A 21312-nucleotide genomic window follows, 5' to 3' on the forward strand; every position below is an offset into this window, starting at 1 on the left:
GGCGATTTGAAATTACATATGAAGATCCATACAGGAGAGCTGAAATGTGAAATACCAGGTTATGAAAAAATGAGGTTAAGAGGATTTCGAAATTGAAGAAACCTGAAATTGTACCAGTGATAGTCGGAGCAACAGGGAATCAGGATGAGGAAGAAAACCCTAACTGAATACTTAAAAAGCATTCCAGGAAATATCACAGCAAACAAGCCACAGCACAGGTGGAGGCTGTCAAGAGGTTCAGTGAGGATTCTAAAAGGGGCCCTTGGAACAAAGCTCTGAGAATGAAGTTTCACAAACTGGTTCATCAATAATAATCCTTTATCGAAAATGGAGGTGGAGATTTTGAGTTCAGGAAGAACTGACTCCCACCTCCGAAAACATCAATTTTTACTCAATCTTTGCTGTCGTCTATGTTTCATTGCCATGTGTGATATGGGGAGAACACCCTTGTTGTGAAATTGTTTATCAGAAGAAGACCAAAATGCACTATAACCCAAAATGCACCGCCAAAATGTTGCACTATAACAGTATTCCGGTGTGATGGTGCAGGGTGATGAGGTAGATGGATCCTCAGAGCCTCACCTCAGACCTCAGAGCGGTCGACCTCAGCCTCAGAGCCTCAGAGCGGTCAGAGCTCAGACCTCATATACCTCAGAGCAGAGTCGCCATTCCAATTCCAAATTCTTTTACTGGAATAATAATCAAAGATGCACAACATGAGATGCCGGCCTGGCGCATTCAAACACAATATTGGCGGCAACCGGATCCCCGGATGTGCTGTAAGAACAGTCGTATTGTTCACTGTTTAATTAATCATGCACAGAATGCTTGCATTAATCCTAATATCCCAACAAATAACATCGCTAACCAAACAACGTAATCAATCACGGTGTCACTGTACCATCATTGTCCCCAGAACACATTTGGTATGATGGATTGACAAAGATGGTTAAACTGAATGCTACCATTGTTCCCCGAGTTTGTAGGCCTTAACTAATAACAACCCAATAATGCACTATGCGAATTTACTTGCAACATTGATAATAAACTCAACAACATCGTGCCTCAATATTCACTATTTTGAGAGAAATCGACCCATACCTGGAATAATAATCAAAGATGCACAGCACAACATGAGATGCCGGCCTGGCGCAGGCGCATTCAAACACAATATTGGCGGCAACCGGATGTGCTGTAAGAACAGTGGTGTTGTTCACAGCAGATGGTCCGAGGCTGCATCTCCACTCATTATTATTATTCGGACTGGTTTCTGAGTTTTAATATTAATCTCGTCATTATTCTGAATTGTATAATAATCGCAGATATGAAACAGGAGATGCAGGCTTGGTGCCTTCCGATACGCCGTTCGCGGCAACTGAGGTGCTGTAAGAGCGACTGTGTTGTTAACACCCGGTGGTCAGCGGTTGCATCTCCACTCTTTGTTATCACTCAGGCTGCCCCCTGCGTTTTAATATTAATCTCATTATTATTTGGAGTTTTTTTATGGGGTGGTAGTAATGAAAATGGGGGTAGTAGTTTTTCTCGTACCATATATATATATATATATATATATATAGAAATTGTTTGGCAGGTCTTGGATTGTTACACCTTGTCTCCTCTAAATTTGAATGGCCACGGTGTAAGCCTCTTGTCAGTGTAAGTAAACACATACCTCGAAGCAGCCCCGGAAGTTGTCACCCCGATTTAGCGTGTATGAAGCTAAACTAGTCTAATTAAACGGGTTTAAAGGGCGGAATGCCGTGTGCTGCTGCGCGCTCGAGCCGAGCAGGTAACTAAGGGGTTAATCCGGGTGCCATGGAAACGGGCGGCCTGGGAGGGAGACGAGCTGGAGACGTGGAAGATGGGTCGCGCTCGTCCCGGTGGTGTGTAATATACACACGGTGTCGGTGCGAGGGGAAAGACGTGCTCCTCATCGCCTTGTTTGGAGTCGGCGTCGATCGGCGGGTTCGCGGTCCTGGCTCGGGGCCCGGCTCAGTTCGGAGGGCGTGGAGCTAGCCCGATCTAGGCCGGCCCGCCTTGTATAAAAACCCGAACCCTCGACTCTCGACGCGTTTCGTATCCGCATCTGGTTTTAGCGATAGACACGGAGCTCAAGATCTGGTTTTAGCGATAGACACGGAGCTCAAGATCTGGTTTTAGCGATAGACACGGAGCTCAAGATCTGGTTTTAGCGATAGACACGGAGCTCAAGATCTGGTTTTAGCGATAGACACGGAGCTCAAGATCTGGTTCTGTAACTTCGAGTCGGAATATTGATCCGGATTCAGGACTGATTATAAACGTCCGGCCCAGCTGGTGCTGGTATCGCATCTGGTCTTTTAATCCGGATTTTGATCTGGATGCGGAACTGGACCGAGCTCGAATGGATGCGCATTGCGTACCTGCGCAGGTGCATGTGAGTTTCGCGAACGAGCGATAACGTGCGAGTAGCGCGACCTCGCACACCTCAATACTCACCTTTTATCGGCCTGCTCCGCGGACATCGCTCTCGACCTGTCGTCGTCAAGGTGAGTTCCTCGTACTCGACGATCCCGGATCGTTTGTTCTTTCGGTAAAGAGGGTAGAAGTGACGTCCAATTGATGATTGGTCGGGTGTGCGAATTGATTGACGATGCGCTGGGGGTGTGAATTGATTGACGATGGGCTGGGGGTGTGAATTGATTGACGATGGGCTGGGGGTGTGAATTGATTGACGATGGGCTGGGGGTGTGAATTGATTGACGATGGGCTGGGGGTCCTCGATGATGGGCTTGGGGTGTGAATTGATTGACGATGGGCTGGGGGTCCTCGATGATGGGCTTGGGGTGTGAATTGATTGACGATGGGCTGGGGGTGTGAATTGATTGACGATGGGCTGGGGGTGTGAATTGATTGACGATGGGCTGGGGGTGTGAATTGATTGACGATGGGCTGGGGGTCCTCGACGATGGGCTAGGTGTGAATTGATTGACGATGGGCTGGGGGTCCTCTCTGATGGGCTAGGGGTGTGAATTGATTGACGATGGGCTGGGGATCCTCGATGATGGGCTAGGGGTGTGAATTGATTGACGATGGGCTGGGGGTGTGAATTGATTGACGATGGGCTGGGGGTGTGAATTGATTGACGATGGGCTGGGGGTGTGAATTGATTGACGATGGGCTGGGGGTGTGAATTGATTGACGATGGGCTGGGGGTCCTCGATGATGGGCTGGGGGTGTGAATTGATTGACGATGGGCTGGGGGTGTGAATTGATTGACGATGGGCTGGGGGTGTGAATTGATTGACGATGGGCTGGGGGTGTGAATTGATTGACGATGGGCTGGGGGTGTGAATTGATTGACGATGGGCTGGGGGTGTGAATTGATTGACGATGGGCTGGGGGTGTGAATTGATTGACGATGGGCTGGGGGTCCTCGACGATGGGCTAGGTGTGAATTGATTGACGATGGGCTGGGGGTGTGAATTGACGATGGGCTGGGGGTCCTCTCTGATGGGCTAGGGGTGTGAATTGATTGACGATGGGCTGGGGGTCCTCGATGATGGGCTGGGGGTCCGAATTGATTGACGATGGGCTGGGGGTGTGAATTGATTGACGATGGGCTGGGGGTGTGAATTGATTGACGATGGGCTGGGGGTGTGAATTGATTGACGATGGGCTGGGGGTCCTCTCTGATGGGCTAGGGGTGTGAATTGATTGACGATGGGCTGGGGGTCCTCGATGATGGGCTAGGGGTGTGAATTGATTGACGATGGGCTGGGGGTGTGAATTGATTGACGATGGGCTGGGGGTCCTCGATGATGGGCTGGGGGTGTGAATTGCTTGACGATGGGCTGGGTGTGTGAATTGATTGACGATGGGCTGGGTGTGTGAATTGATTGACGATGGGCTGGGTGTGTGAATTGATTGACGATGGACTGGGGGTGTGAATTGATTGACGATGGGCTGGGGGTGTGAATTGATTGACGATGAGCTGGGGTTGTGAATTGATTGACGATGGGCTGGGTGTGAATTGATTGACGATGGGCTGGGTGTGTGAATTGATTGACGATGGGCCGGGTGTGCGAATTGATCGATTTAAGATTGGCCGGGGTTGCGAATTGATGATCGATTGAAGGTGTGTGTGTGTGTGTGTGTGTGTGTGTGTGTGTGTGTGTGTGTGTGTGTGTGTGTGTGTGTGTGTGTGTGTGTGTGTGTGTGTGTGTGTGTGTGTGTGTGTGTGTGTGTGTGTGTGTGTGTTGCTAGGCAGCCACCGTGTTGGGAAGGTCCACGTGCGCATTCCGAAGTGCGCACGTAATGACTCGTGCGTGTTGTTTTGAACATTTGTTTGAAACGAAACAATTCCAGCCTTTATTTACCTTTTAAGGAACGTGCGTTGTGAGCCCGGTGATCCGGCAACCTTCGCGCAGCTGATCCGTCATTGTTTGCGTGTTCAAGGTAATTAATCCAATCACTTCTCGCACTCATTTGAACTCCTCGAGCAAAGTACCAGCTCATGGGCGCGAGGTCTGGGCTCGCACGAACTGCGTACCTTGACGACAGCCTACCTGGTTCGGGTGCGTACAAAAGGCAGGTTTTGGTGATGTTGGAATGAAGACCCTGATTATTTTGGGTCTGAGTGCGGCTTTTACTAAAACCCCCGAGGTTGGAGGTCACTCTTCCCCTCCGCTGTCCCAACCTCCCTCCCGCCACATTTGACGAACAGATGTTTTCATGGTTAATGAGCCGTGTTGCCGATGGTGGTGGAGGACCGGCCACCACCAGGGTGGTCTGTCTAGGGTGGAAAAGGGCGCGTGCGTGTGACCCCCTCATTAAGTGTTTGCTAAAATTAGTTTAAATATGCACAATCTGGTTGATTCTTGTGTTGGGTATTGGTCGAAACAGTACAGTTCTTTAGATTGTGATGGTTGTGGTGGTTGGCTAAGGTTCTTCTTGTGAAGTGGTTGGTTTAGGTTCTGCTTGTGAAGTGGTTGGTTTAGGTTCTGCTTGTGAAGTGGTTGGTGATGGTTCTGCTTGTGAAGTGGTTGGTGAGGGTTCTGCTTGTGAAGTGGTTGGTGATGGTTCTGCTTGTGAAGTGGTTGGTGAGGGTTCTGCTTGTGAAGTGGTTGGTTAAGCTTCTGCTTGTGAAGTGGTTGGTTTGGGTTCTGCTTGTGAAGTGGTTGGTTTGGGTTCTGGCTGTGAAGTGGTTGGTTAAGGTTCTGCTTGTGAAGTGGTTGGTCGGGGTTCTGCTTGTGAAGTGGTTGGTTAAGCTTCTGCTTGTGAAGTGGTTGGTTTGGGTTCTGCTTGTGAAGTGGTTGGTTAAGGTTCTGCTTGTGAAGTGGTTGGTTTGGGTTCTGGCTGTGAAGTGGTTGGTTCGGGTTCTGCTTGTGAAGTGGTTGGTTCGGGTTCTGCTTGTGAAGTGGTTGGTTTGGGTTCTGGCTGTGAAGTGGTTGGTTCGGGTTCTGCTTGTGAAGTGGTTGGTTTGGGTTCTGCTTGTGAAGTGGTTGGTTTGGGTTCTGCTTGTGAAGTGGTTGGTTAAGCTTCTGCTTGTGAAGTGGTTGGTTTGGGTTCTGCTTGTGAAGTGGTTGGTTTGGGTTCTGCTTGTGAAGTGGTTGGTTTGGGTTCTGCTTGTGAAGTGGTTGGTTTGGGTTCTGCTTGTGAAGTGGTTGGTTAAGCTTCTGCTTGTGAAGTGGTTGGTTTGGGTTCTGCTTGTGAAGTGGTTGGTTGGGGTTCTGCTTGTGAAGTGGTTGGTTAAGCTTCTGCTTGTGAAGTGGTTGGTTTGGGTTCTGCTTGTGAAGTGGTTGGTTGGGGTTCTGCTTGTGAAGTGGTTGGTTGGGGTTCTGCTTGTGAAGTGGTTGGTTGGGGTTCTGCTTGTGAAGTGGTTGGTTAAGCTTCTGCTTGTGAAGTGGTTGGTTTGGGTTCTGCTTGTGAAGTGGTTGGTTGGGGTTCTGCTTGTGAAGTGGTTGGTTGGGGTTCTGATTGTGAAGTGGTTGGTTAGGGTTCTGGCTGTGAAGTGGTTGGTTAGGGTTCTGGCTGTGAAGTGGTTGGTTAGGGTTCTGGCTGTGAAGTGGTTGGTTGGGGTTCTGGCTGTGAAGTGGTTGGTTAGGGTTCTGCTTGTGAAGTGGTTGGTTAAGCTTCTGCTTGTGAAGTGGTTGGTTGGGATTCTGCCTGTGAAGTGGTTGGTTAGGGTTCTGCTTGTGAAGTGGTTGGTTAGGGTTCTGCTTGTGAAGTGGTTGGTTAGGGTTCTGCTTGTGAAGTGGTTGGTGACAGTTCTGCTTGTGAAGTGGTTGGTTAAGGTTCTGCTTATGAAGTGGTTGGTTAAGGTTCTGCTTGTGAAGTGGTTGGTTAAGGTTTTGCTTGTGAAGTGGTTGGTGACAGTTCTGCTTGTGAAGTGGTTGGTTAAGATTCTGCTTGTGAAGTGGTTGGTTGGGGTTCTGCCTGTGAAGTGGTTGGTTAGGGTTCTGCTTGTGAAGTGGTTGGTGACAGTTCTGCTTGTGAAGTGGTTGGTTAAGGTTCTGCTTGTGAAGTGGTTGGTTTGGGTTCTGCTTGTGAAGTGGTTGGTTTGGGTTCTGCTTGTGAAGTGGTTGGTTAGAGTTCTGCTTGTGAAGTGCTTGGTTAGGGGTTTGCTTGTGAAGTGGTTGGTTAGGGTTCTGCTTGTGAAGTGGTTGGTGACAGTTCTGCTTGTGAAGTGGTTGGTTAAGGTTCTGCTTGTGAAGTGGTTGGTTTGGGTTCTGCTTGTGAAGTGGTTGGTTTGGGTTCTGCTTGTGAAGTGGTTGGTTAGAGTTCTGCTTGTGAAGTGCTTGGTTAGGGTTCTGCTTGTGAAGTGGTTGGTTTGGGTTCTGCTTGTGAAGTGGTTGGTTAAGATTCTGCTTGTGAAGTGGTTGGTGAGGGTTCTGCTTGTGAAGTGGTTGGTGAGGGTTCTGCTTGTGAAGTGGTTGGTTAAGATTCTGCTTGTGAAGTGGTTGGTGAGGGTTCTGCTTGTGAAGTGGTTGGTTTGGGTTCTTCTTGTGAAGTGGTTGGTGAGGGTTCTGCTTGTGAAGTGGTTGGTGGGGGTTCTGCTTGTGAAGTGGTTGGTGAGGGTTCTGCTTGTGAAGTGGTTGGTGAGGGTTCTGCTTGTGAAGTGGTTGGTTACGATTCTGCTTGTGAAGTGGTTGGTTGGGGTTCTGCTTGTGAAGTGGTTGGTTAAGGTTCTACTTGTGAAGTGGTTGGTGAGGGTTCTGCTTGCGAAGTGGTTGGTGAGGGTTCTGCTTGTGAAGTGGTTGGTTAAGGTTCTGCTTGTGAAGTGGTTGGTGAGGGTTCTGCTTGTGAAGTGGTTGGTTAAGGTTCTGCTTGCGAAGTGGTTGGTTAAGGTTCTGCTTGTGAAGTGGTTGGTGAGGGTTCTGCTTGTGAAGTGGTTGGTTAAGGTTCTGCTTGTGAAGTGGTTGGTTGGGGTTCTGCTTGCGAAGTGGTTGGTGAGGGTTCTGCTTGTGAAGTGGTTGGTTACGATTCTGCTTGTGAAGTGGTTGGTTAGGGTTCTGCTTGTGAAGTGGTTGGTGAGGGTTCTGCTTGTGAAGTGGTTGGTTTGGGTTCTGCTTGCGAAGTGGTTGGTGAGGGTTCTGCTTGTGAAGTGGTTGGTGAGGGTTCTGCTTGTGAAGTGGTTGGTGAGGGTTCTGCTTGTGAAGTGGTTGGTTACGATTCTGCTTGTGAAGTGGTTGGTTGGGGTTCTGCTTGTGAAGTGGTTGGTTAAGGTTCTGCTTGTGAAGTGGTTGGTTGGGGTTCTGTTTGTGAAGTGGTTGGTTGGGGTTTCTTTTTGTGAAGTGGTTGGTTGGGGTTCTGCTTGTGAAGTGGTTGGTTGGGGTTCTGCTTGTGAAGTGGTTGGTTAGGGTTCTGCTTGTGAAGTGGTTGGTTGGGGTTCTGTTTGTGAAGTGGTTGGTTGGGGTTCTGCTTGTGAAGTGGTTGGTTGGGGTTCTGCTTGTGAAGTGGTTGGTTAGGGTTCTGCTTGTGAAGTGGTTGGTTGGGGTTGTGCTTGTGAAGTGGTTGGTTGGGGTTCTGTTTGTGAAGTGGTTGGTTGGGGTTGTGCTTGTGAAGTGGTTGGTTGGGGTTCTGTTTGTGAAGTGGTTGGTTAGGGTTCTGCTTGTGAAGTGGTTGGTTGGGGTTCTGTTTGTGAAGTGGTTGGTTGGGGTTCTGCTTGTGAAGTGGTTGGTTGGGGTTCTGCTTGTGAAGTGGTTGGTTAGGGTTCTGCTTGTGAAGTGGTTGGTTGGGGTTGTGCTTGTGAAGTGGTTGGTTGGGGTTCTGTTTGTGAAGTGGTTGGTTGGGGTTCTGCTTGTGAAGTGGTTGGTTGGGGTTCTGCTTGTGAAGTGGTTGGTTGGGGTTCTGCTTGTGAAGTGGTTGGTTGGGGTTCTGTTTGTGAAGTGGTTGGTTGGGGTTCTGCTTGTGAAGTGGTTGGTTGGGGTTCTGCTTGTGAAGTGGTTGGTTGGGGTTCTGCTTGTGAAGTGGTTGGTTGGGGTTCTGCTTGTGAAGTGGTTGGTTCGGGTTCTGCTTGTGAAGTGGTTGGTTGGGGTTCTGCTTGTGAAGTGGTTGGTTCGGGTTCTGCTTGTGAAGTGGTTGGTTAGGGTTCTGGTTGTGAAGTGGATGGTTGGGGTTCTGCTTGTGAAGTGGTTGGTTGGGGTTCTGCTTGTGAAGTGGATGGTTGGGGTTCTGCTTGTGAAGTGGTTGGTTAGGGTTCTGCTTGTGAAGTGGTTGGTTGGGGTTCTGCTTGTGAAGTGGATGGTTGGGGTTCTGCTTGTGAAGTGGTTGGTTAGGGTTCTGCTTGTGAAGTGGTTGGTTGGGGTTCTGCTTGTGAAGTGGTTGGTTGGGGTTCTGCTTGCGAAGTGGTTGGTTGGGGTTCTGCTTGTGAAGTGGTTGGTTGGGGTTCTGCTTGTGAAGTGGTTGGTTGGGGTTCTGCTTGTGAAGTGGTTGGTTGGGGTTCTGCTTGCGAAGTGGTTGGTTGGGGTTCTGCTTGTGAAGTGGTTGGTTGGGGTTCTGCTTGTGAAGTGGTTGGTTGGGGTTCTGCTTGCGAAGTGGTTGGTTGGGGTTCTGCTTGCGAAGTGGTTGGTTGGGGTTCTGCTTGCGAAGTGGTTGGTTGGGGTTCTGCTTGTGAAGTGGTTGGTTGGGGTTCTGCTTGTGAAGTGGTTGGTTGGGGTTCTGCTTGTGAAGTGGTTGGTTTGGGTTCTGCTTGTGAAGTGGTTGGTTGGGGTTCTGATTGTGAAGTGGTTGGTTGGGGTTCTGCTTGCGAAGTGGTTGGTTGGGGTTCTGCTTGCGAAGTGGTTGGTTGGGGTTCTGCTTGTGAAGTGGTTGGTTGGGGTTCTGCTTGTGAAGTGGTTGGTTGGGGTTCTGCTTGTGAAGTGGTTGGTTCGGGTTCTGCTTGTGAAGTGGTTGGTTGGGGTTCTGATTGTGAAGTGGATGGTTGGGGTTCTGCTTGTGAAGTGGTTGGTTGGGGTTCTGATTGTGAAGTGGTTGGTTGGGGTTCTGCTTGTGAAGTGGTTGGTTGGGGTTCTGATTGTGAAGTGGTTGGTTGGGGTTCTGCTTGTGAAGTGGATGGTTGGGGTTCTGCTTGTGAAGTGGTTGGTTGGGGTTCTGATTGTGAAGTGGTTGGTTGGGGTTCTGCTTGTGAAGTGGTTGGTTCGGGTTCTGCTTGTGAAGTGGTTGGTTGGGGTTCTGATTGTGAAGTGGATGGTTGGGGTTCTGCTTGTGAAGTGGTTGGTTGGGGTTCTGATTGTGAAGTGGTTGGTTGGGGTTCTGCTTGTGAAGTGGTTGGTTGGGGTTCTGATTGTGAAGTGATTGGTTGGGGTTCTGCTTGTGAAGTGGTTGGTTGGGGTTCTGCTGTGAAGTGGTTGGTTGGGGTTCTGCTTGTGAAGTGGTTGGTTGGGGTTCTGCTTGTGAAGTGGTTGGTTGGGGTTCTGCTTGTGAAGTGGTTGGTTGGGGTTCTGCTTGTGAAGTGGTTGGTTGGGGTTCTGATTGTGAAGTGGTTGGTTGGGGTTCTGCTTGTGAAGTGGTTGGTTGGGGTTCTGCTTGCGAAGTGGTTGGTTGGGGTTCTGCTTGCGAAGTGGTTGGTCGGGGTTCTGCTTGCGAAGTGGTTGGTTGGGGTTCTGTTTGTGAAGTGGTTGGTTGGGGTTCTGATTGTGAAGTGGTTGGTTGGGGTTCTGATTGTGAAGTGGTTGGTTGGGGTTCTGATTGTGAAGTGGTTGGTTGGGGTTCTGCTTGTGAAGTGGTTGGTTGGGGTTCTGCTTGCGAAGTGGTTGGTTGGGGTTCTGCTTGTGAAGTGGTTGGTCGGGGTTCTGCTTGTGAAGTGGTTGGTCGGGGTTCTGCTTGTGAAGTGGTTGGTCGGGGTTCTGCTTGTGAAGTGGTTGGTCGGGGTTCTGCTTGTGAAGTGGTTGGTCGGGGTTCTGCTTGTGAAGTGGTTGGTCGGGGTTCTGCTTGTGAAGTGGTTGGTCGGGGTTCTGCTTGTGAAGTGGTTGGTCGGGGTTCTGCTTGTGAAGTGGTTGGTCGGGGTTCTGCTTGTGAAGTGGTTGGTCGGGGTTCTGCTTGTGAAGTGGTTGGTCGGGGTTCTGCTTGTGAAGTGGTTGGTCGGGGTTCTGCTTGTGAAGTGGTTGGTCGGGGTTCTGCTTGTGAAGTGGTTGGTCGGGGTTCTGCTTGTGAAGTGGTTGGTCGGGGTTCTGCTTGTGAAGTGGTTGGTTGGGGTTCTGCTTGCGAAGTGGTTGGTCGGGGGTCTGCTTGTGAAGTGGTTGGTCGGGGTTCTGCTTGTGAAGTGGTTGGTCGGGGTTCTGCTTGTGAAGTGGTTGGTTGGGGTTCTGCTTGTGAAGTGGTTGGTTGGGGTTCTGCTTGCGAAGTGGTTGGTTGGGGTTCTGCTTGTGAAGTGGTTGGTTGGGGTTCTGCTTGCGAAGTGGTTGGTTGGGGTTCTGCTTGTGAAGTGGTTGGTTGGGGTTCTGCTTGTGAAGTGGTTGGTCGGGGTTCTGCTTGCGAAGTGGCTGCAAACAACAGTTAGCACTGTTAACATTCCAGCGACGGGATGTGAATGTGCTCTCTGGAGAGAAGTTGTTCACATCCTGTTTGTAGTCGATTTGTGCAAATGAGAATTCGTTGTGGGGTTTGTGGTTGTTGTCTTGTGTCTCGGTTGCAGGAGATTTGTTTTGCCGGGATGTCAGGAATGAGTGGTTCAAATCCATTGTTGTCTGGATCAGTTTAAATAGCTCACGACCCTGCACCCCATGCATGAATCCTGAGGATCTTTGGATGTACGGAGAGACCTCGTGAGGATGGAATGTTTTGATGTCCACATTCTTTGCCATGGGTATCTGTGCTGAAGATTCCTATCCTGTTCTCGGAGCTCAGTTTTGTAGGCTCTGTGGAATGTTTTGTTTAAATATAACTCAAACCACAAGCAAACTCTTGAGATTCTGCATCGTGATAACAATGCTGCCCATGAGGGCTTCAGCAATGTTTACAAGGAACTCTTTCTCTGTCCAAGCTTATCTTTCATCTGTTGTTCATGGGCTTTATGACAGTATTAAGTATTTTAGATTTGGCCAATGATAATATTTTTTGTTTCCAGAATGCAGCCTCATGGAAGACTGATGGTTTAAAAAAACAAAAAAAAAAACAAAGGGGCTCGTCCTCAGCGTTTTGGGTGGTATGAGGAATAGATCTGCGTAATATGAAACCTAACGCTTGAACGTTTTTTTTTTAAATATCGCTTAAAGAAGCCAAGTTCACGAGATGGTTGCCATGGCAACATAATTCAGCCAATCACAGCCATTATCTAATCGGGTTGAGATGATGTCATGAGGAACAGATCTGTTATATGAAAACGAAATCTTAAACACATGTCAAGTTGCTGAGGTGGTTGCCATGGCAACACCATGCGGCCAATCACAGTAGAGTTCTAATCTGGTTGAGATAATGTCATGAGGAACTGATGTCCTCAATATAAAAGCTAAATGTTCAACGGTTATATATTTTTAATATTTTACTTTTTTTCCCTTTTTTTTTTTTTAAACACGAACGCACATGGACGGATGATCGGAGGGTCGGATGACAAAAAGGCAACGAATTGACAGACAGTTGTACACCAGCTAGGTAATGAACCGCAGTAACTTGCAAGTAGGAGGGATGGGTTGGGTAGGACAAATGGGGGTAGAAAATGTTTTCAGTTTCATTGAAAAGGAACATTTTTGTGCATTTGCAAATGGGGATTTGTAATCTATATATTAAAGAAGCCGAGTTTCTCTGGCACTCTTTATTCTATAATCTATAGGGTTTCTGCTCCCGCGGGATAATAAAAATGGTTCCGTTGGAAATATTATAATCCATTTATAAGGACATGGAAGCAGCACTCAAAATGATAGATGGTAATATTTCTCGAAGCAATGAAAGTACATGGAAGGAGCACAACAGCAACAATAACTACGTATTACAAAATATTCCTTTCCATGTGTTTTACTTCATTTTACATCATTGATACTCAGATCGGAATACAATATGTTTGAAGTACAACATGCCCTTTGAGACCCATCCGATAAATGACGGGAGGCATGCCAAATATTTATGGGGAGTAGGGGGGGGGGAGGAAGAGGAGGTAGTGCATAGATTTTCAGCAACTACATTTTATGTGTAAACAAGATTGACTTTTGATACCAATTCCCACCCCTCCTATGTATGTAATATGCTATGGAAAAGAAAATGATGGCCTCTTGGTGTAATGCGCGCACTACTCGATCGCAATGTGCTCCGTCAGACTGGGATTGGGTAATGCTGTAACTTTGAACTTCAGGTCTGATGTTCATGCCTCATGGCTTCAATAAATGGAGCCGAGTACAATTTGGATTGGTAATTTGCAGTTTTATTTCACAATTAAGTAAAACAAAAGAATTGCCCAATACAATGGGAACAAAATAAATGTGCATTGTTAATGGGAAAACTTTGTGGAGGGAGTAGGGGAAGGCCGGTGTTGAAATTCCTTGAAAGTGGTGCCAAAAAGGCTCTGAAAGTAGTACGGAAGGTGGTATGTGGCCCTCTCGCACATCGCCTGTTAACTAATTGTTATCACATTCTCTGGTGACATGGCTGACTTGCAGTCTATGGAAATGTGTCTGTGTCTAAATAAAAAGGGACGAGGCGATGAACCCGAACCTGCCAAGATGATCTCCACAAGCAACACTGAACTACAGAAATAGAGTCTAGTACAAGATACAAACCTCACTGGTTGTCACACACTAGTTGAGATGAGACAAAAAACAAATGTGTCGGATAATGAGTTTGTTCAAACTGGAGACGTAGCTCCTCCAACCCAACACTAGTGACCCACGTTAGCGATGGTGCAATATTCTTATTTTTAAAAGCGCTGTATTTTTGGAGGGATTTTCGTGAGCCGATGGGTCTTGCTGCGGAAGCTCATCGCGAGCGTTGTTTCAACATCCCGTTTATTTTGTAGCAAGCGAGCACTCCCTTGAACTCCAAGAAAGTGTTGCAGACCGTGTTCCAAGAAATTTTCCATCGGTTCTTGATGCACCGAGATCTGCATTGGCAAGACGTGTCTTCCTTGTGATTTAACGTGTTATAGTCTAGGCTAGGCCCTTACTCTCGAGGTCATCTGGGGTTAGACATTTGATGCCGGGAATCTCTGGATAGCATTGTTCCGTATTACATAGCATGCTGACGTGCCTGTGATCAATCCCAGCACGGAAGTGGAGTTTACCATTTTTCAAGTCTTTGGTATGACTGACTCGGTCGGGTTTCGACCCGCCGACCTCCCCGACTCGGAGCAGACACTCCAACCATTGCCACAGAGTCTGGTGATATACTGTCTGTTGACGACATTCGTGATTGGTCAATTATTTCAACCAGACAGGGATTTGCTGTTATTTTTAGTAGCATGGGGGCTTTGAGCAAATTTGACATCAAGGGCTACATACCAACCAGACTGGGTGGCGCAATGGTTAGGGGCATCCGCTCGGTCTGAGGACCGTGGTTCAAACCCCGTCCAAGTAATACCGAAGATTTTACTAAAAAGAAGTGGTAGTTGCTGCTTCCTTGTGTGACAATCAGCTTTTAAAAGGATAGAGCAAGGACACACAACACTGGGAATGCAATGGCAAACCACGCAGGACAACACTTGCCACTTGCTTCGGCAGCACTAACGCTGTGTAACAGAGTAGGTATGGTACATGAAATGTAATAAACATTTTTGGGATCAATGCAGGCATTCTGCTGTCTGCCAATCTGGATAAAATCAAGTTGGGTAACAACACATGAACCTTGAGTTTTAATACAGCACAATCCTGTGGCGCCCGTATGTTGTTGCTCGAACAAGGCAGTCGCTTCCTCCCTCCGATAACTTCAGTGGCCAGCTGCTCTCAGACCAGGAAGGGCCCGAATGAGCCGACAGGTTTGGTGCCAGAAACGAGGGCGTATCACAATTCGCGTTACCGGTACAAGCTTGACTTCATTATTTGCATCTGGGGCATACACGGCTCAAAGCAAACGGTCTGATTCTGCATAATGACTCGATTTATCTGCATTCATTTGGGTAGCTTTGCAGCATTCTCATTCGAATCCCAGACTCGTGTGGGAAAGCGAGCTTCAAAGCCTGGCCGAGAATCCCGATGCTCTTGTAGTTGGTCATGTGATGTGTGTAGCCTGGTGGGAAGGAATTTGAGGAAGGTGAGAGAGATCTCGCAGTTTGTTCTTACATTTGATCTCTTTGAAACAAAGTAAATTAACTTTGAGCTTGTGCTCCCACCCGATCCCCACCCTTTAAACACCCATTGTTTTCTCTTTCCTCTCATTGACGGGCACCTTGGTGATTTATTTAAGCGGAAGATGCTTTTCTTCCATGTCCCCATGTATGGTTTCCTCTTTGTGTGAGTAAAAGGAAACCGGATATAAACATCATGAATAGTAGGTTGACCACAATCGGTGGTGGAATGGCCAGAGCGTCCGCTCCGAGTCTGGAAGGTCGGTGGTTCAATCCCTGGCCGAGTCATACCAGAAACGTTAAAATATATAAATGGTATGTGCTGCTTCCTTGCTTTGTTGCGTTTAAAAGGATAGAACGCGGACAAACGATGCCAGGAAGGCAATGGCAAACCACCCTGTGTAACCCTTCCCAAGAAACTGCTTTGGAAGCACCAACACGTTGTGTGAAGAATATGGCACCTGCATATCAAAATCCCCCAAAATAGCAGGCTGGGACCGTTGGTTAGGTTAACATTGACAAAATGGCTAACTTTGGAGGTGAGACGTTTAAAACATTTGCACGGCCACAATTATGTATGTAATTGTGATTTAACCACAACTGCACAATCCGTAAATTAGCAGGAAAGATTAAAATGCCTCGTTGCCATGGAAATCGTATTGTTATCTGACGTAGTTTGTTTTTAAACCCATTTACGCTTCTTGGAAGTGAAACAAATGTACAAGAATTAGGGGCCTGATGCTCAAAGGCAAAACAAAAATGTACTCTGTTTAGCTCAAAACAAAAATGTACTCTGTTTAGCTCATTGCTCGGGACACTGCCCATCCGTAGTGTGTGGAATGTATGCATTGCTCACCTGGCTCGATGAGGCCACACCTGATACTGAGCACATTCAAAAAGCTGTCAAATAGCCCCACCTAACCTATTCATTTATTGTTCACCACCCCTCTGACAAGGTGGTGGGTGGTTCATGTGCAGCCACCCGGCTGCTGGTTGCATCATTTTTCTGTGGGCGCGTCTGCCACTGATGCAATGCCTCTCTATGACCAGATATCCGGTACTCATTTTGCCGACTGTGGAAGGATGACAGGCCGAGTCAACCCCACCTGGCGTTAATTCTGCGGGATTCAAACTCAGGACCTTGGGATACCATCATGAGGCCAACACCAGGTGATTCTGACAAGGTTGGGCATGGGGGACGTTAAAATGAGCTCCGTCCATGTACTTGTGTGTACATTATATTTCAAAAACCGTTGAACATTTAGCTTTCATATTGCAGATATCTATTCCTCATGACATTATCTCAGCCTGATTAGATCAAGGCTGTGATTGGCTGAATTCTGTTGCCATGGCAACCATCTCAGTAATTTGGTTTGTGCACATATTTCAAAAACCGTTCAAGATTTAGCTTTCATATTTCATAGATCTATTCCACATACCACTCAAAAGTATCGGCACCTTGTTTGTTTTTATCATCGGTGTTCAATAAGATAAATTGGTCAAATAAGATGCTAACGATGGTCCGACATTCCAAAAGGGGGTTGTGCATGTGCATTGTGCATACAGTTCATTGTCAAATTAAAACGTTTATATTTAATGAAAAAAATTTTTTTTTAAAGAACAAGTCAGACGACGATGGTTCATGAGCAAGCGGTATTCAATAACAAAGGACGGACTATAACCGAAACAGGCCCGGACAGGCCAGGCTCGTAAATGTCAAAACGAAGGTTATTGACCTTGAAATGAGATAGAAAATAATGTTTAATCAGTTATGAGGTTAGTTAGCTACACAATACCGAAAATTCGTTGAAAAATGAAAAGAAAAGAAAAAAAATGAAAAATCGAGCTGCGTGGGGCTAGACATTGGCCTAACCAAATATCGAAACTCCTGTCAGATTCCACCAAACCCCTCAGAGAAGATGTAGCTTGAACTCGATTACCCCTGAAAAGACATCTTTTTCGGGCGTGACTCCACCCACAATGGGCGCAATACGCCCACTCTAGGCAGGGGACAACTAGATCGTGATATCAACCTCCCACCCAAGTTTCATCAAGATCGGATGATATCATCGGGTAGTTATGCTGCAGACAGACACACACAGACAGACGCACACACATGACGAATATAGTGGTCACTTGATAACTCGTGAACCAATAACAAAAATATTTGTCTTGCTCTGCTGTGCATCAACATGGTTTTACCTCCGGTCATACTTATTTATTATAGTGATCCATGACCAATCACAGAGGACGTCGAACACCACGCAAGCAATGAGGGTATTGAGAGACATCGCTGTTCTTGTGTATGAATTGCAATAAATTAAAGATATTGGTGGAAAGTTGGACAAATCGACTTGGGATACCAGAATTTTGGTCTATGTACTCGGGTGGGAGTGCAAAACAGGCCGGTGAGCACTTGAGCATTCTGGCCTAGTGAGCGGGTGAATAAGAAATGCTTTTTGGTGTGGCTTCTGGAGGAATTTAAACCATGTGCTTTTGCAAATATTTAGCCATTGTCATTGAACTTCTAATGACTATGGACAAACCTTGTTCAGGTATCCTCTTGCCAATGGTGCTCAAGTGTTGCCCCACTCGCTACCCCCACTATCAATTTCATTTTGCTCTTCCATGACCTTAGCTCTTTTGGAGAGAAAACAAACTTATTGGCAGTTGAAAGGCCTAAGATAGATTCACCCATTCTTTTTTCATTCCGATATCATTCCATTCCATTAAATATATTTTAAATTACATTAAATTTGTCAATATTAACACTCAACTGTTGATCTTATCTATAATTGTATAATCCCATAATCTAATGTTTAGTACTTGGTCTAACTCCTTCCTCGACAGGTGTCTGCAAATAAGTGCCAGATGTTTATCCAATGCAGACGTCCAATGAAGCAATGCTGGCTACAAACGGCATTGTTCTCAAACTTCGGCACAGAAGGCCGTTTGGTCCATCACATTTGTGCCATGTCAGCACACCATTGGTTTATTTTTAACTAGCCGAAACCCGTGGAACATCCACGGAAGGGAGGATGTGGTGTATGGATAGAGTGTACCATTATGGATGGCATAGGGGATTTGCTTGTCCGAGTAAGAGTTAGGAAGAAAGATGAGAATGAAGAGTGCGTATATGAACAACGATCGCCGACACCGGCACAAATGCATGCTCTGGATTGTCCACTCAGTGGACGGCTTGCTTCGCCTTCGCCCAGCAGACGCCAATACGTTGGCGTCGTAAGATGGCGTCGTATCGGCAGTTAATCGGATGCTTTTGCCGCCCCAACGTCGGCTAATTCAGATTTTTCGAGTATGTCTGTACGTGATAAACAAAGAGCGCGGTTCGTAGATCGTAAATCCATTAGTGCCGTGGGCATTGGGTCACTGGGTGCGGCGTAAAAGGGATAACAAAGTCGAGTCCTTACGCTATTATTATATAGACTAGCCGAAACCCGTGGAACATCCACGGAAGGGAGGATGTGGTGTATGGATAGAGTGTACCATTATGGATGGCATAGGGGAGTGCCCATGGGATCTTCTTCTTCCGTTAATCTCCAATTTTTTCTCTTTAAGTTAAGTCCAATCAGTCCTCTCTGCTCGAAGTGCTCAGGCCATGCCCTCCCGTTCTCATACTTTTATTTCCGTTCGGTGTAGAAAGAGATTGACGTATCGTTCGTCTGTTTTCAGCTCGTTATCTTTAAGCTTCCTTACGTCTCGCCACCTGCTGCACCTCTCTGAGTTATGAGGATTTATGCAACGCACCCCGAGTATCGCAACGTCACTCCATTTAACTTTATTAAAATGACGATAAAGACGTTTCCTTATATATCCTAATTTAAAATGTTCAAGGGAATAAAAAGACCATTTGGTTCACACCACCCATGCTCACACCACTCGACTGTCCAATCAGCGGATGGCTCGCTTCGCCTTCGCCCAGCAGATGCCAATACGATGGCGTCGTAAGATGGCGTCGTATCGGCCGTTAATCGGATGCTTTTGGGCCCCAACGTCGGCTAATTCAGATTTTGTCGAGTATGTCTATACGTGATAAACAAAGAGCGCGGTTCGTAGATCGTAAATCCATTAGTGCCGTGGGCATTGGGTCACTGGGTGCGGCGTAAAAGGGATAACAAAGTCGAGTCCTTACGGTATTATTATATAGATGGTGTAGCGCATAGGGCAAAGCTGCCTAGAACAGTGTTTGTCTATCCGCATGTATATGTATACATGTATGTCCCCTCAAACGTACACCAATCAGAGCTGAGGATCTGGTCACATGACAGGGTGATGTGATGTCATTACGGCGACGGCTGACCACACGCCGCCATTTTGATTCCTATGCTGTTCAGTCCGGACACATCGTTGAACCTGTCATGTATCACAATCTGCATGCTCTACCTTTACGGTTTTCATTCAGTGTGCAACGCAAACAAACACGTGAAACACATGAAGTAAAACACGTGAAAAATAAGGATCTTTTATAACACTCGATTGTTATCGTGGCTGTGGTTGTTGTTGTTTTATGGGCTCATGTGTAGTTTTATATATATTTTTCTATTGCTTCGCTAAATATCACTACTGCATATATAATTTTGTATGCTTGTTCCATGTCCTTCTAAAGGGTTTATACTGTCGTAGAATAATAAATGTTTCCGTTCAAACTGCTGTGTGAATAAACCATACAGTATCGCTTCTTCCTCTTCTTCAAACTCGCAAAGAGGTTTTTATCACTGGCAAATTCGTGATTAAACAAACGATTTCTTTTACGGTGTCGATGTTTGGTTCCTGTGTTTATAGTGTTTGTCTCTCCGTATGTATGTATGTCCCTCACATATTTATCCAACATATTGCGTGAGTTTTATAGCCAACAATTACGCTTCTGAAAGATAGAATGTAATGCCATTTGGCTTTGCCAGTTGTTTCTTTCAATACCTTTAGGGAACGTTCAAATATTACGTTGTATACCTGGTTGGGGCAAATTATCACACTTGATCATTGGGGGACACTGAAATTATGACAACAGGGTGATGATATATGACTGGGAGAGGGGGGGGGGGGGGGGTACATTCCCCCAGATCATATTTAATTAAAACTTTGATTAAAGGCACTTCAAACGTTGAAGTATTTCTTATGACTGCCTCAACTACCCTAACCCTAAGCCTGGTGTTGGCTTAACGGTTCGGGTGGAGGGCTTGGGATCCGAGGTCCTGAGTTTGAATCCCAGTCATCTGTTGACACCAGGTGGGGTTCCAAGGTTGGCAAAATGAGTACCAACTCACTGGGTCCTCTCTCAAGGAGGTGGGTGGCAGCATTTGCACTCTGGCCTCCGTAAAACACCTCATTCCGTAACACACACAGTGGTGTGAGTCGGGATGGTGCTGAGGTCACTTTGATAATGCTGACTAATTGACGAACATATAGAATAAACCAGGCGTCTCAATGCAATCTCTTCACTTCCAAGGTCACAGACAGCTTCGAGACTTGGAGTACTTCAAATTAATTAAATACTTACATTATTTGCTAACTGGTATCTCCACCCATGTCATGCTATCATCTTCAACTAAAGTATCAAACAAGCCCGGCTACACCGCTTAGACTTTCGGTCTTTTTGTTGTTGTTTCTTCACTGGTTAAAAGGCTGCATTTAATTAATTTCCACTTTGTGGTCTCTCATACTTGGTACCTCTGCCATCGATGGTCGGAGGTTGTTTTCACCTATGTTTGTTTGTCTGTCGGTGAGCACGATGTCTCAGTTATGAACGGATTCAGATGAAACTTGGTGGACAGGTTGGGTGTGTGACAAGGATGAATGGATTAGATTTTGGTGAATATCTGGATCCAGATATTAGAATTTTTAAAGTGAATTTTCGCTATTGAAAGATGGGGCCAAAAGCTATATACGCACACTCGCACAGCACGATAATCTCAGTTATGAACGGATTCGGACAAAACTTGGTGGACAGGTTGTATGCGCAATAAAGATAAATTTGTTTGATTTTGGTGAAGATCTTGATCTGGATCCTAAAATAAGAAAAAAACCATTTTTAAAGCGAATCTTCACCATAAAGAGGTTGGCCAAAAACTATATACAGTATAGCATGATATCTCGGTGTTATGAATTGGTTATGACAACCTGGTGCATGAGCTTGATAGGTGACAAAAACAAGTCTATTAGATCTTTAAGGTCCGGATGCAGATCCGACCTATCGGTGGAGGATACAAAACGTAAACTGTTCAGCCCCGAAGGAATGCGCTCTACCAAGAACCGTTCTAGTTCTGATATTGTCTTTCTTTTTACCTCCGCCACCAAAGGTGGATGGAGGTTATGTTTTCACCCCTGTCTGTTTGTTCATTGGTTTGTTTGTTTGTGAACAAAATATCTCAAATTTTGGACGGATTCGGACGAAATTTGACCGAGATGTAGCGTATGTGACAAGGATGAAATGATTATATTTTGGTGAAGATCCGGATTCGGCTAGTAGAATTTTAAAAGTGATTCTTCCATTGGGAGATAGGACCAAAAACTATACATTGTGGGATATCTCAAAGTTATGGACAGATTCGGACAAAACTTGGTGGACCCGTTGTGTGTGTGACAAGGAAGAATCGATTTGATTTTGT

At 46.5% G+C, this 21312-nt stretch overlaps 2 protein-coding genes across 11 annotated transcripts in view; one reads left to right on the plus strand and one right to left on the minus strand.

Moving 5' to 3' along the window:
• The window catches only part of LOC144892401 (uncharacterized), a 269427-nt gene that overhangs the window by 111819 nt on the left and 136296 nt on the right, over window positions 1-21312 (minus strand). The window lies entirely within an intron of this gene.
• The window catches only part of LOC137426875 (uncharacterized), a 33809-nt gene continuing 14241 nt past the window's right edge, over window positions 1745-21312 (plus strand). For 2 of the 10 annotated variants that reach the window (XM_068115857.2, XM_068115860.2), the window contains exons 1-2: window positions 1763-2528; window positions 15646-15859. The gene's annotated coding sequence lies outside the window, so the exon portion shown is untranslated. Of the gene's footprint in view, window positions 2529-4366; window positions 4438-15645; window positions 15860-21312 lie in introns of all 10 variants that reach the window. The other 8 variants (XM_068115858.2, XM_078778917.1, XM_068115859.2 and 5 more) reach the window with 6 other exon arrangements.

Source organism: Myxine glutinosa, chromosome 5 (assembly GCF_964187855.1).
Source record: "Myxine glutinosa chromosome 5, kmMyxGlut1.1, whole genome shotgun sequence".
In the NCBI taxonomy this organism is placed as follows: Eukaryota; Metazoa; Chordata; class Myxini; order Myxiniformes; family Myxinidae; genus Myxine; species Myxine glutinosa.